The sequence below is a fragment of the Thamnophis sirtalis genome, unplaced genomic scaffold, assembly GCF_051295495.1.
Source record: "Thamnophis sirtalis isolate CommonGarterSnake01/CBP01778 unplaced genomic scaffold, rThaSir2_p1.2 scaffold_15, whole genome shotgun sequence".
Lineage (NCBI taxonomy): Eukaryota > Metazoa > Chordata > Lepidosauria > Squamata > Natricidae > Thamnophis > Thamnophis sirtalis.
The window spans coordinates 40636886-40653123 of record NW_028261395.1 but is presented as its reverse complement, the minus strand read 5'-3'; the positions used below and the strand labels follow the sequence as shown (position 1 = coordinate 40653123).

The following is a 16238-nucleotide window of genomic DNA, read 5'->3' as shown; positions in this document are numbered from 1 at the left end:
TTCTATTCTATCCTATCCTACATTCTATTCTGTTCCGTTCCATTCTGTTCCCTTCTGTTCTATCTATCAACCTACATTCTATTCTATTCTATTCTATTCTATTTCTATCGATTTAACCATTTTTTGCAAGAAGGCAGCAAAAACATGCACACTCTTTCCAGTTGGAACGATTCAGAAGACTGTGCGGTTCCCACGCCTTTTGGTGATGCCTTCATCGCAGGAATAATTCAGAACTTCTTCGCAGTTTCCCCTCTTCTGTTTCCCTCCAGCTATAAATCAAACAAAGGGAGTCCCGAGTGGAGCCGCCAGCAACCACGTTTCCACTCCTCCAGTGACTAAATTTTAAATGCTGATTGTTGGAGAACTCTTAATTAAGACTTTGTTTCCCAGCGTTGCCTGCGGGGCATCTGTGCGAAAGTGAGGGGGGGGCTCCCTTTTTTTTGGGGGGGGGAAGAGGGGAGAGGGGGATAAAATATTTCAGTTCCAGCATTAACTGTGTGACTTATCCGAAAAGGGGTCACACCCGCCAAAGGGACGTGCATTTCCCTAAAAGTTGGCTTCCTTTTGTCGGATAAAACGTGTGTTTCCCCCCCTTCTTTTTTAAATTAAAAAAAATTGATATTTTTAGCTTAATTAAACATCGCCAGCAAACAATTACTATTCCGGGAGAGCAAAATAAGGTTGATTGGAGAAAAGGGGGGGGTGGGGGGGTAGGCAAAGCAAAATGAGAGAGGGGGGGGAGATGGGGTCACCCAACCCATAAACAAGGTGATATATAATATTTTTTTTTCATTCTCCTTTTAAATAAATACCGATCAGCTTTATGTTCGGAGACAATAGGAGCCGTTGGCTTAAATTTGCAGTTTACTGTATTTATGGCCGTAATATCAAGGTGCTGGCGTCGTAATTTCATGCCCCAATGAGAAGCGCAAGGTCGGAGCAAATGCTTCCATCGGCATCCTGCTAACACGCCAACTCATAAACAAGATCCGCTCGGATCAGGTGGCACGGAATAATACAGGCTAATGAAATACAGCACAGCTTTCCATTACTGTTAGTTTTTACAGTGTCGTCATTACGTGTAATTTATGTTTAAAAAATTCAATTTTATACAAGGCTCTGGGAAATAGGGGTCTCTGGGGTCACCCGGCGACTTTTAATAGTGGCGAGGTTGGGGGTTTTTTTGCGGGAGAAGGTGGCACACTGCGCCCGCCCGGTGGAGGCGGAGAGAGAGAGAGAGCGCGGTGCTCCCGTGCCCGCCTCCCCCACCCTTCCGGCTCCCAGCCTGACAATGGCTAATTTATTTATTTATCCTGTTCATAACAACAGCTACCCACCCCAAGCCAAGGTCCTCCCCCCCCCCCAATTCCCCACTCCCCAAATTTCAGCTTCTTTCTTTTCCTTCTAGCTCGCTCGCCTGGGTCTTTTTTGGGGGGGGGGGGCTCACTGGTTTTATTTGTTTGTTGGCCTTTTTCTGAAAGCCTGCGTGCCCCTCATCCAGGACGAGGGGAGGGGCTGCATCTTTGAAAGTCAGGGGTCCTTGTTTTCCTCCAGGTATCCATCATTTGCACGGGGTGTGTGTGTGTGTGTGTGTGTGTGTGTGTGTGTGTGTGTGTGTGTGTGTGTCCCTCTAAGCAGGAACTAACGCAAAGGGGATATTGGGCAGTCTTGTAACCCCTTGACATTGGCTGCTTCTTGGCTTCCTTGGATGGTAGACTTTGAAAACTCAAGAGAGAGTCTCTCTCTTGAGAGAGAATTCCTGCAAGAGAGAGAGAATTCCTGCCAGGATCTTTGATGGCAAAGCCAGGCAAAATCTTTTAGCCCTTTCTCTCCCCCCCCCCCAACCTCTTCCCTTCCCTCCTTGGCTGCATCAGCCCCGTCGTCTTTAATTGGATTCTCTTGTTTGCTTGCTTATTTATTAATTTAATTTTTAACCCAGGAAACGGGTGGAATGGAATATAGTTCCCTTGAACATTTAAAGATGTGTCACAAATTCTACTGACTGGTGCTAATGGTTGATACGGGTGGCTGCCAGCATCATTTTCTTCTTCTTCCTCCCCCTCCTCCTCCCCCTCCTCCTCCTCCTCCTCCTCCTCCTCCTCCTCCTCCTCCTCCTCCTTCCTCCTCCATTATTAGTATTATTATCTCTTTTATTCATTAAACATGAAACTGAGTTAACTGAACATTTAAAAATGTATCACAAATACCATTGGCTGGCACTGATGGTTGATATGGGTTTGCTGTCACATCCTAACCAAGTTTCTTCTTCTTTTCTTCTTCTTTTCTTCTTCTTCTTCTTTCTTCTTTCTTCTTCTTCTTCTTCTTCTTCTTCTTCTTCTCTCCTCCTCCTCCTCCTCCTCCTCCTCCTCCTCCTCCTCCTCCTCCCTCCTCCCTCCTTCCCCCCTCTTCCTCCGTTGCATTAAACATGAAACTGAGTCAACTGAACATTTAAAAATGTATCACAAATATCACCGACTGGCACTGATGGTTGATACGGGTTGCTGTCAACATCCTAGGTATTAACCAAGTATATTGTTCCATCTGAATCCCCTAGTCCCGTGACCGCAAACCCATGGCACGCGTGCCAGAAGTGGCACGCAGAGCTGTCTCCTGTTGCTCTTCCGGGTTACAGCGCACTCAGCCAGCTGGTTTTCCCACACGTGGGAGCGGCAGAAATCGGAAGAGCAGCCACCCAATGCGGATGCCTAGGCCGAGCATATTATCTTCCAGTTTCTGACATGCGCATATGCACCGGTCCCCTGGCCTTCACGCACACATGCACACCAGAACCTGGAAGTTCGTGCTCCCGGCGTGTGCATGCGTGCCAGAGCGGCTCAACTCTCGCTCACACGCGCACTCGGTGCTGAAAAGGTTCACCAACACTGCCCTAGCCATGGGGTAATGGGTTGGTTTTTGCTTCTTCCACTGAGCCGATTTTGAACCCGCGAGGTTCTCTGTAGCACATCATCAGTAGGAGATATCAAAAACCCCAAGACTTTCCCCCATTTTCTTTAAGGGCAGGGCAGAGTGGAGCACCCTGGGCACTCTTGTGGTTTAATCAAGCGGTAGAGAATCGAGAAGAATCCAAAATGGTGGTCGTTGTGCTGTTAGTTGGGAAGTCGTGTCCGACCCATCGCGACCCCATGGACAACGTTCCTCCAGGCCTTCCTGTTCTCTACCATCCTCAGGAGTCCATTGAAGCTCACACCGACTGCTTCGGTGACTCCATCCAGCCACCTCCTTCTCTGCCGTCCCCTTCTTCTTTTGCCCTCCATCGTTCCCAGCATGAGGCTCTTCTCCAGGGAGTCCTTCTTCCTTCTCCTTAGGGGGCCAAAGTATCTGAGTTTCCTCTTCAGGATCTGGCCTTCTAAAGAGCAGTCAGGGTTGACCTCCTCTAGGACTGACTGACTGGATGGTCTTGCAGTCCAAGGGACTCAATGCAGGAGTCTTCTTCTCCAGCACCAGAGTTCAAAGGCCTCCGTTCTTTGGCGCTCAGCCTTCCTTATGGTCCAACCTTCACAGCCATCCATTGCAACTGGGGAAATAGTGGTAAAATTGCCCCATTGCTTATCATTTTGCATGGAAGCGCCTGCCATCCACTTTTTAAGGTCTTCTCCAAATGGGCCAACGGAGATCCTATTTCTATTCCTATCCTATCAAGGCACCGTTAGAAGTGCGCCGCTGACTTCCCCAAGTTTATAAGCACCCCCCAAAAAAATCCTTGACTGTGCCCACTTGTCAAATCACATCTTTTTAATTGGCAGAAAAATGGGATGCACTGCATGTCTAAAAGTGACTCTTTTCAACATGTTTTATTCCGGGGTCAATGAAGTGAAATCCAGTTTAGTTTTAAATCTTGGCACCGCTCACCGATGTAGGACGACAAGTCGCCCATTCATTGCTCAAGTGCAAGGCTGTTATATACACAGAAGCATGCATGCACACGCACGCACACACACATACACACACACTCCACAATGGTGCCCAATCTGCGTACTTGAATTTCATGCATCCTAAATACAACCGCTCAACTGCCCTTTCATTTGTCCTCCCAGGGGAATTAGAATAGAGTAGAATAGAATAAGTAGAATAGAATAAAATATAGAGTAGAATAAAATTAGAATAGAGTAGAATAGAATAAAATATAGAGTAGAATAAAATTAGAATAGAGTAGTAGAATAAGTAGAACAGAATAGAATAGAATAGAATAGAATGTAGAGTAGAATAAAATTAGAGTAGAATAGAATAGAATATAGAGTAGAATAAAAATAGAATAGAATAAGTAGAACAGAATAGAATAGAACGTAGAGTAGAATAAAATTAGAATAGAGTAGAATAGAGTAGAATAGAATAGAGTAGAATAGAATAAAATTAGAATGGAACAGAATAGAATATAGAGTAGAATAAAATTAGAATAGAGTAGAATAGAATAGAATAAGTAGAACAGAATAGAATAGAATATAGAGTAGAATAAAATTAGAATAGAATAGAATATAGAGTAGAATAAAATTAGAATAGAATAGAATATAGAGTAGAACAAAATTAAAATAGAGTAGAATAGAATAAAAATAGAATAGAATAGAATATAGAATAAAATTAGAATAGAGTAGAATAGTGTAAAATTAGAATAGAATAGCATAGAATAGAATAGAGAATAGAGTAGAATAAAATTAGAATAGAATAGAACAGAATAAAATTAGAATAGAATAGAATATAGAGTAGAATAAAATTAGAATAGAGTAGAATAGAATTAGAATATAAAGTAGAATAAAATTAGAATAGAATAGAATTAGAATAGAATAGAGTAGAATATAGACAGAATAGAATAGAATAGAATTCTTTATTGGCCAAGTGTGATTGGGCAGATAAGGAGTTTGTCTTTCAATACAAAAACGTACATATACAGTCGTCCAGAATCATAAGGTGCAACACTTAATGATAGTCATAGGGTACAAATGAGCAATCAGCAAAAGACTTGTTGATATGGGAGGGTCAAGAGGGCAGCCAATGTAGCCCCTTCTTCCAGAGACAGCCATCCCTAGTGGGGGGATCCCCGTCTGGTTTGGGAACAGACCCTTTCTGCCCACATCAAAGGTCTTCGGTGCTTCTCGCACAGAACCCGTTTCCACTTCCAGCCACAACCTCTTCAGCGTCTTTATGAATTGGCCCTGAAACATTTGCGGTGAAAGCCCCACGAAGTGCATCTGTGTGTGTTTTAATGGTTTGTTTTCAAAATGGTTTTAAAACAAACAAACGCCCGGAAATTAAGCCAGGGAATTGGAACTTTTAAGAAAACAAACCGAGGGGATTGCTCGCTAAGAACCCGGAGTTGGCTGCGGTGTTCCAGGATGCGCCCTTAGGCAAGCCCGAAAGTACACAACAGTAGCCGAATCGGTGCCAAAGAGGAATTGGTGAGAAGTTTGCTGCCAACTTGCTTGAGTGGGAGAGATGGTGATTGACAGATCAGGATTTTTTTTTAAAAAAAATATATATATACATATTCCCATTGCAGGGAGATTCATCTGCAAAACGCCAGACAGGCACCAGACAGGCAGGCATCAAAGCCAGGAAAAGAATTGAGTTTTTGTTTGTTTGTCTGAATGGCCCAGTAGAAGCCAGAGGTTGTATTTTTTTTATTTCTTTGGCCAAAAACTCTAGACTCCATCAAGCACCTGAAAAATATCAAGGAGAGAAGCAACTTAGAACTAAGGAGAAACTTCCTGACAAGTGAGAACAATTAATCAGTGGAACAACTTTGCCTCCAGAAGTTGTGAATGCTCCAACACTGGAAGTTTTTAAGATGTTGGATATCCATTTGTGTGAAGTGGTGATGGGTTTCCTGCCTAAGCAGTGGGTTGGACTAGAAGACCTCCAAGATCCCTTCCAACTTGTTTACTCTATATTCTATATCCGCGATGGCAAACTTGTGGCGGGCGTGCCAGAGGTGGCACGCAGATCCCTCTCTGCTGGCACATGCGCTGTCGCCCCAAGTCAGATCTCTGGCATTTCTTTTGGGAGCTTCTATTTCCCTGCAAAAGACGAATCAGAAGGTCACAAAAGAGACGGGTCTTGTTGCGCTGCCGGTGTGGGGATGCGCCGCCTCCCAGCTGGCCTTTGGGTCTCTGCTGCGCATGCGTGCACAGACATGCACGCATGTGCATGTTCGTGCATGCATGCATGTCCGCGCAGGCACATGTTTGTGAGCGTGCACACAACTTAGTTTGGGGAATGCACACGCACGGTTTGGGGAACGCACACACATCAACTATTCTCTATTCTAACTTGCCTCCAGAAGTTGTGAATGCTCCAACACTGGACGTTTTTAAGATAGAATCAAGATCACGTGAAGTGTTAATACCACTTTATAATGCCGTACTTGGAATACTGCATTCAGTTTTGGTCACCACGAGGTAGAAAAGATGTGGAGACTCTAGAAAGAGTGCAGAGAAGAGCAACAAAGATGATTAGGGGACTGGAGGCTAAAACATATGAAGAACGGTCGCAGGAATTGGGTTATGTCTAGTTTAATGAAAAGAAGGACCAGGGGAGACATGATAGCAGTCTTCCAATATCTCAGGGGCTGCCCCAAAGAAGAGGGAGTCAAACTATTCTCCAAAGTACCTGAGGGCAGAGGACAAAAAGCAATGGGTGAAAATTAATCAAGGAGAGAAGCAACTTAGAACTGAGGAGAAATTTCCTGACAGTTGGAACAATTAATCAGTGGAACAGAAGTTGCCTCCAGAAGTTCTGAATGCCCCAACACTGGAAGTCTTTAAGAAGATGTTGGATAGCCATTTGTCTGAAATAGTATAGGGTTTCCTGCCTAAGCAGTGGGTTGAGGTTTGAGGTTTGAGGTTTATTGGGATTTATATGCCGCCCTTTTCCCTGAGGGGACTCAGGGCGGCTTACAACCACAGGGGAGGGGAGGTGCAAGGTCAAAACAAAACAATTGGTGAACAAAAGAAAAATAATAAAACACAACTTTCATTCAGCAATCAAACACTCGGGCGGGCGATTGGAAACCTATTCCCAGGCCTGCTGGGAGAGCCAGATCTTGAGGGCTGCGCGGAAGGTCTGGATCGTGGTGAGGGTGCGGATCTCCATGGGGAGCTCGTTCCATAGGGCCGGGGCAGCAGCAGAGAAGGCTCTCCTCCGTGTGGTCGCCAGTCGGCATTGACTGGCTGATGGAATTCGGAGGTTGGACTAGAAGACCTCCGAGGTCCCTTCCAACTCTGTTATTCTGTTCTGTACTTTGGGCTCTATTTTGTGGTGCGTTTGTGACTTGAAGCTTTTCCTGGCCCTTCTGTTTTCTGGCGACTCTTCCTAGCCATAGATGCCTTTTTTGTTAATTCATATTTACCTTTTTTCCTCAACAAAGAGGCTGAAAATCTGGGTGCGTCTTATACACTGAATGCAGCATTTATGGCCTCCCGAAACCCCGCCCCCTTCACCAAAATGGCCGTGCATAGCCTTTAGGAGACTTATAGAGTCCTCCTGGGGGCTAGAAAGGGCAGAAAAAAGACCGTTTTTTGCTCAATTTTGCCCCTCTCCCAGCCCCCAGGACCACCCTATAAAGCCAGTGTTTCTCAACCTTGGCAACTTGAAGATGTCCGGACTTCAACTCCCAGAATTCCCCAGCCAGCGAATGCTGGCTGGGGAATTCTGGGAGTTGAAGTCCGGACATCTTCAAGTTACCAAGGTTGAGAAACACTGCTATAAGCCTCCTAAAGGTTATGCATGCCCTTTTTTGACAAAAAACTGGCCGTTTTTTTGCTCATTTGGGGGGGGGCACCCCCCCCAGGAGCACTCTACAAGCCTCCTAAAGGCTATTCATGCCCTTCTTTTGAGGGGGGGGGGAAACGGGCCCATTTTCGCGAAAAATGGGGCATTTTTGGGAGCTCCGCAGAATGCAAAAACTTTTTTGCCTCTTCAAAACCTTGGTGTGTCTTATACTCCGAAAAATAACAGTACGTCATTCCCCCCGGGGGTGGGTGGGTGGGGGGGATGCCGCCGTGGTTAAAGTAAGCAGTCTGTCTGGTGGTGGCAGCAAACTTCTTAAAAGACAGCAAGGCTGCTCAGCTCCTTTATGCAAATGCTGCCTAAATGTGGGGGGGGGGGGGAAATATATATATATATATATTTTAAAAAGTGTTGGGAGAGGAAAAGGCGTTTCGTGCATCCCTGGCATCTTGCAAGAAGAAAAGATAGATGGATGGAGCGATTGAGCGGGGAGGGGTGGGGTAGGGGGGGGTGGGGAAATCACGTCCTGTTTTCCTCCCGTCTTTCTCCCCGACTCTGTCCTGGTGGTTATATTATTCCTTGCAGATAGCAATCAACTGGAAGGAAGTGTGTGTCTAATTTGCATGAGATTATTTAAAACAAAAAAATAAAAAATAAAAAGAGTCCGCATTAGTCAAGGGTGATGGTAAACAACGCAGAGGAAACAGCCGCCTTGTCAGAGAGGAGATTTTTTTTTTTCTTCCCAAGGCAAGAATTTGCAGCTTTTCTGTATTGTACCTTTCAATCTTTGGAGGAGGGGAGGATGGTGGTCTTCTGCAAGAGACCACAAGGGTGGGCTTGGTGGGGAAAGCATGAGGCCCAGGGACAGAAGGGAGAAAGGAAAAACCGCATTGGGAATTAGGAATTTTCTCAAACAAGCGTGAAATAGAAATAGAATAACAGAGTTGGAAGGGGCCTTGGAGGTCTTCTAGTCCAACCCCCTGCTTAGGCAGGAAACCCCGCACCACTGGTTCTACAGACTCTTCTTAAAAGCTTCCAGTGTTGGAGCATTCACAACTTCTGGAAGCAAGCTGTTCCACTGATCAATTGTTCGCACCGTCACGGAATTTCTCCCTAATTCTAAGTTGCTTCTCTCCTTGATTAGTTTCCACCCATTGCTTCTCCCCTCCCGTGGTTTGGAGAATAGCTTGACTCCTTCTTCTTTGGGGCAGCCCTTGAGATAGCGGAATGCTGCTATCATGCTACCCCTGGTCTTTCTTTTCATTGAAGTATTAGAATATAGAATAAATAAAAATAATAAAAAAGTTAAAAAAAGAATATAGAATAACCGAGTTGGAAGGGACCTTGGAGGTCTTCTAGTCCAACCCCCCTGCTTAGGCAGGAAATCCTGCACCACTTAAGACAAATGGATGTCCAATCTCTTCTTAAAAACTTCCAGTGTTGGAGCATTTACAACTTCTGGAGGCACTTCTGTTCCACTGATTAATTGTTCCAACAGTCAGGAAATTTCTCCTCAGTTCTAAGTTGCTTCTCTCCTTGATTAGTTTCCATCCCTTGCTTCTTGTCCTGCCCTCAGGGGCTTTGGAGAATAGCTTGACTCCTTCTTCTTTGGGGCAGCCCTTGAGATATTGGAATTAAGGTAGAAATTTGCCAAGTTGTTTGGGGGGAAAAGAGAAATTGTTTTCATTCTGCACTTGACTCTGGGAAAATGTTTACAATCCCAAGATTTCTCACTGACTCAGGTGTGACCTGAAATGAATGTGTCTGAAAGTTTTCTCATCCTATCTATCCACTTCTAAATGGTTTGAGAAATCCAGGCTTTTTCTCTGCATGCTACACATTCTAGGGGATGCGGTGACTCATAGGCGAAGACGCTGAGCTCGTCAACCAGAAAGTTCGGCGTTTCAAATCCCTAGCGCTGCGTAAACGGAGTGAGCTCCCTTGTCCCAGCTTCTGCCAACCTAGCAGTTTGAAAGCACGTAAAAAATGCAAGTAGAAAAACAGGAAACACCTTTGGTGGGAAGGGAAGAGCATTCGATGCGCCTTTGGGAGTTGAGTCATGCCGGCCACATGACCACCGCAACGTCTTTGGACAGCGCCGGCTCTTCAGCTTTGAAACGGAGATGAGCATCGCCCCCTAGAGCCGGGAACGACTAGCCCAAAAAGTTCAAGGGGGGAACTTTTATCTTTGCACTTAAAAAATTGAAGCCATGAGCAAGACTCACATAACTTTTTCTACCCAAACAATGTAAGCTGTAAAGGTACTCTACCTGGGATAATTGCGTTCCCTATTCATGATTCCTCTTTATTCACCTGTAACAGGCAGGAGTCCTTGTGCAAATTGGACTCCTCTGTCTCTTTTTGTTGGAAAATATTGTATTGGTAAAAGTGATGTAGACTTCAGACTCCACAGAAGTCTTCTTCAGAACATGAAACTTGCAGGATGTGTTGCTTGCTTGATGCATCAACTGGGGAGAAAGACATATTTGTATCCAGGTAGTCCTTGACTTTTACGGTTCCAATTGGGCCCAACATTTCCGCTGCTAAGCGAGACAGCTGGGACGTGAGCTTCGCCCCATTTGACGCCCTTTCTTGTCACCGTTAAGTGAATCACTGCAGTTGTTAAGTAAAACGTTTGATATATGAACCTGGTTTGCCCATTGCTTACCAGAAGTTTGCAAAAGGCGATCACATGACTCCCGGGACACTTCGACCATAAATATTTAGAATATAGAATAATAAGAGTCGGAAGGGACCTTGGAGGTCTTCTAGTCCAACCCCCTGCTCGAGCAGGAGAGCCTCTTCCATTGCAGACCAGTGGCTGTCCAGTCTCTTGCCAGTTGTTAAGCACCCGAGTTTTGATCACGCGACCACGGGGAATGCTACAACGGTCGTAACTGTGGGAAACGATCCAAAGTCTCTTTTGGGGGTGTCCCTTGTAACTTCAAATGGTCCACTAAATGAATAGTGGTAAGCTGAGGACCACCAGTAAAGAAAAAAATAAAGGAAGATTCAATAGGGAACACAAAACAGTATTTGGAGAGTTTAAAAAAAAGCAGACAGCTGGTCTTATCTAGCCTTTGGTTGCCCTGAATGGTGATCCAGATGTTTCTCAGGGGGGAAACATCTGCAGGTGATTTGCTTGCTTGTGAACATGATTGCTCTACTCAGCTGCAAGTAGGAATATCCTACTTGCCTCAAGGAAGTTTGATTGGTTAGAAACCTTACTTTTCTAGTAATCTGGTGTCCACAGGTGTACTCATAGAAAACACCTTTCTATGATGGAAGGAAGGAAGGAAGGAAGGAAGGATGGATGGATGGATGGATGGATGGATGGATGGATGGATGGATGGATAGACGGACAGACGGATATGGTTATATGATGGATGGATATGAATAGATGGATAGATATGGGTAGATGATAGATAGATGGATAGATATGGATAGACAGACAGATAGAGAGGGATGGATGGATGGATAGATAGCTATGGACAGATGATGGATGGATGGATGGATGGATGGATGGATGGATGGATGGATGGATGGATATGGATAGATGATCGATGGATATGAATAGATGGCTAGATATGGGTAGATGATAGATAGATGGATAGATATGGATAGAGAGCGGGGGGATGGATGGATGGATAGATGATAGATGGATGGATGGATGGATGATGGATGGATGGATGGATATGGATAAATGATGGATAGATATGAATAGATGATAGATGGATAGATATGGGAAGATAGATAGAGAGGAATGGATGGATGAATAGATATGGATAGATGGTAGGTAGGTAGGTAGGTAGGTAGGTAGGTAGGTAGGTAGGTAGGTAGGTAGGTAGGTAGATAGATAGATAGATAGATAGATAGATAGATAGATAGATAGATAGATAGATAGATAGATTATAGGTAGGTAGGTAGGTAGGTAGGTAGGTAGGTAGGTAGGTAGGTAGATATGGATGGGGATGGATAGATATGGGTAGATGATAGATAGATGGATAGATATGGATAGACAGTCAGATAGAGAGGGATGGATGGATAGAGATAAATATGGATAGATGATGGATGGATGGATGGATGGATGGATGGATGGATGGATGGATGGATGGATGGATGGATGGATATGGATAGATGATTGATGGATATGAATAGATGATAGATATGGGTAGATGATGGATGGATAGATATGGATAGAGAGCGGGGGGATGGATGGATGGATAGATGATAGATAGATGGATGATGGATGGATGGATGATATAGATGTATGGATGGATGGATATGGATAAATTATGGATAGATATGAATAGATGATAGATGGATAGATATGGGTAGATAGAGAGTGATGGATGGATAGATGGTAGGTAGGTAGGTAGGTAGGTAGGTAGGTAGGTAGATAGATAGATAGATAGATAGATAGATAGATAGATAGATAGATAGATAGATAGATAGATAGATAGATATGGATGGAGATGGATAGATGATGGATGGATGGATGGATATAAATAGATGATATATGTATAGATATGGGTTGATAGATAGAGAGGGATGGATGGATAGATATGGATAGATGGTAGGTAGGTAGGTAAATGGATGGATGGATGGATGGATGGATGGATGGATGGATAGATAGATAGATAGATAGATAGATAGATAGATAGATAGATAGATACATACATATATACATACATACATATGGATGGATGAAGATGGATAGATGATGGATGGATGGATGGATGGATGGATGGATGGATGGATATAAATAGATGATAGATGGATAGATATGGGTAGATGATAGATAGATAGATTGATACGGACAGACAGACAAACAGATAAATAGATAGATAGATTCCCTCTATTTTACGAGAATCCCCAATAAAAGCTGCAGTGCTTTGGCTAATCCCATTGTTGCCGGTTAATATGACCAGATTAATGCACAGAAATAAAAAATTATCTCTTGATCCCCTCCGAACAGGATGTGAATTGAGCTAGGAGGAGGGATGGCTAACCATAGATATTTCTTTCCTGAGCTTTCCAGTTTCCAGGAGACCTCGGGAACCAAGGATCTCTCTGTGGTTTGTCGAGCAATCTTTAATGATAATATTTATCGCAAATGCTTTTTCCGAATGGGAAGTGGGCATTTGATTGGGAACGTTTTAATTACTCCATTCTTACAATGGGCTTTGTAATGAGGGATTTGCAAATAAATAAAACTGAAATGGCTTCTTAGTAATGATGGGCATTTTAATGATGGGTGGAAAACCTCAGCCCAATAAACAGCATTCCCTATCTCAGATTATCCCCTCCAGACAGGTTGGGACTACAAATACCATCGTGTCTGGCCAGTCAGCAGGAGAAAACTGTTACATTTAACTATTTAACCCTTATCTCCAGTTGCCAAATTGCTTTAAGTGCAAGGAAAATGATAAGCTTGTAGTTTGAAACTGTGGAAAGTCTTAACTCGTTGAGTCGATTTTGTTTCCCGCAACATCTCATTAAAGCAGCTGTATCTGGACAATCTCATTAAAGCAGCTGTATCTGGACCATCTCATTACACCAGCTGTATCTGGACCATCTCATTAAAGCAGCTGTATCTGGAAGATAAAATTAGATTAAAAGATTTGTGTCTATAGTCCCATTCCTTCTGAAGCACTTTCTCGGCCTTCCACGCATCTGCTTTGATCACACGTGTGGCTTGCACATATGCGCGTGGCTTGAAAACATGCCTAAATAGAATGGCACAGAGCCGGTGAACCGGTCCGAACCGTCTGAATGCCGCCTCTGATGGGAAGGGTGCTAAATCTTGAAAGGGCTGAATGTTTGTGGAAATCTGGATTAGTTTTAAGGGCTGGGATTAATCTTACATGAGCCTACAGTTGTTGTTGTTAGTTGCAAAGTCGTGTCCAACCCATCACGACTCCATGGACAATGTTCCTCCAGGCCTGCCTGTTCTCTACCATCCTCTGGAGTCCATTTAAGCTCACACCAACTGTTTGGGTGACTCCATCCAGCCACCTCATTCTCTGTCGTCCCCTTCTTCTTTTGCCCTCCATCGTTCCCAGGGAGTCCTTCTTCCTTCTCATTAGGTGGCCAAAGGATTTGAGTTTCCTCTTCAGGATCTGGCCTTCTAAAGATCAGTCAGGGTGGATCTCCTCTAAGACTGACTGGTTGGATGGCCTTGCAGTCCAAAGGACTCGCAGGAGTCTTCTCCAGCACCCGAGTTCAAAGGCCTCTAGCCTTGAATAGATCCACTTTTGTTGTGCTTACAGTAGTCCTCTTTATCATTAATTTTCATGTTTTGGCTTTTTCAACATCCCCTGCCATCTCATCTCATGAAGATAAGAAGACAATCTTACGTGCCAACCCAGGAATTTCTGGACCTACAGTAGTTTGTTCCCTACAGTAGTTTGTTCATCTTGACTAACTTGGTTAACTTGCTCTTATGGCCAGCCCTCCTTAATTTTCATTGCCGAGTCTCAAACCCAAGCTGGGATCCAGTTTTCGTTCCCACAACTCTCCTCGTATTTGATTTCCACAGTTTTTCTTTCCACGTAACATTTCCCTGTGACCGATGATGAGGGGCCTTGGGGCTCAAGGCGAATAAACCACATTTATCTTTTCATTTGTAATGTGTGTCTTCTCCTTCTTTTTTCTTTTAAAAACACCAGCCCAGATGCAGGACTTCCTTTACGTGTGCTGGTCAGCAGCTGGTTTTCTTACTTTCTCTTCCCCCTTCTTTCTTTCTTGTTGGCCAAGTTTTCCCCAGATGTTCTGACTGTAGCAGAAGGGGAGGTGTTCCCGCCATTTTCCCCAATCCGTCTTGTCAAAATGACTTCCCCAAGCGCCAGGGTGGATTTCATTTAAATCAAGTCGATTTAAATGACCATTTAAATCATAATCTAAATCACTACTGTGTTTCCCCGAAAATAAGATCGGGTCTTATTTTCTTTTGACCCCCGAAATAAGCACTTGGCCTTATTTTCGGGGGGGGACGACTTATTATTTTTGAGGTGCAGGAGGCGGCGAATGTGGTCACCTCATGGCTGCTGCTGTGTTGGAAATAGCCGTGGAGCTAAGCGATGACACAGCCGTCCTCACTGAGGTACTGAGTCGAAAGCTGGGTCTGCTTAGCAACAGCTTCATCAGACTTAGTCCTATCAGTGAGCGGATGATGTCAACCCAGTCTGGATGCTACCTCCACCCTATGAGAATAGGCAACTCGGGTAAGAACCAACCCCCTTTTCGGGGAAGGGCTTATTGTATTGTATTGTATTGTATTTATTATACTTGTATGCCATCCTATTCCCGGGGGGACTCAGGGCGGTGAACAAACACATGGGGAAGGGGGCAATACAAAAACAAACGAGACAAACAGGATACAAAGACAAATTAAAAACTACACAACAATCAGCAATTCGAGTGGGGCTGGGAACTCATCAGCCCCAGGCCTGCCGGAACAGCCAGGTCTTGACGGCTTTGCGGAAAGCCTGAAGGGTGGTGAGGGTCCGAATCTCCATGGGGAGATCGTTCCAGAGGGCCAGAGCAGCCACAGAAAAGGCCCTCCCCCGGGAGGTTGACAGTCGACATTGACTAGCTGATGGTATCTGGAGGAGGCCTAATCTGTGGGATCTGATTGGTCGAAGGGAGGTAATTGGCAGGAGGCAGTCTCTCAAGTACCCAGGTCGGATACCATGTAGGGTTTTAAAAGTAACGACTAGCACCTTGAAACATGTCCGGAGTCCAATAGGCAGCCAGTGCAGCTCGCAGAGGATAGGTGTAACGTGGGTGTACCGAGGTGCACCCACAATTGCTCGCGCGGCTGCATTCTGGACAATGTAGAGCAGCCCTTATTTTAGCGCATCCGCTCAAAAGCCCAATTGGGCTTATTATCCAGGGAGGTCTTATTTTTCAGGGAAACGGGGTAGTAAAAAGGCTTGATTTAAATTGACTCGATTTAAATCATAATTTTTAAAGAGCTGCTGTCCCGCAGTGGCTCCTCCTCCGACCCGCGGAGGACTGACGGACGGTCCCAATATTGCAGAATCGACAGCCTCATGCTACATAACTAAGGCCCCTTTCAAGCTGAATAAACTACACATTTCCACCCCACCCCCACCCCAAAAGTGTGATGAAATGTTGGTCCATCTTATACACCAAATCCAGCTATTTTTGGCCTCCTGAAGCCCCGCCTCCACACCTCATTTTTGTGAAAAACGGGCTGTTTTTTCACAAAAACTGATGTTTTTGCCTTCCCCCAGCCCCTCTTTGAAATCTTGGTGCGTCTTATACACCAGTGTGTCTTATAGTCTGAAAAATACGGTAAATTATTAATGCATTTTAAATAGAAAACTATCTTTAGTTAGATTTCTACTCCAAAAGCATTTTCATTAAAATACATTTGATAAAAATAAAAATAAATCTGATTTAAATAAAAAAAATCTGATTTAAATTTTAAAAAATCCGATTTAAATTTTTTAAAAATCCTTTAAAAAAAA

At 44.3% G+C, this 16238-nt stretch overlaps 1 protein-coding gene across 1 annotated transcript in view; it reads left to right on the top strand.

The window, feature by feature from the left end:
* PEX14 (peroxisomal biogenesis factor 14) overlaps positions 1 to 16238 on the top strand; it is a 137227-nt gene that overhangs the window by 96318 nt on the left and 24671 nt on the right.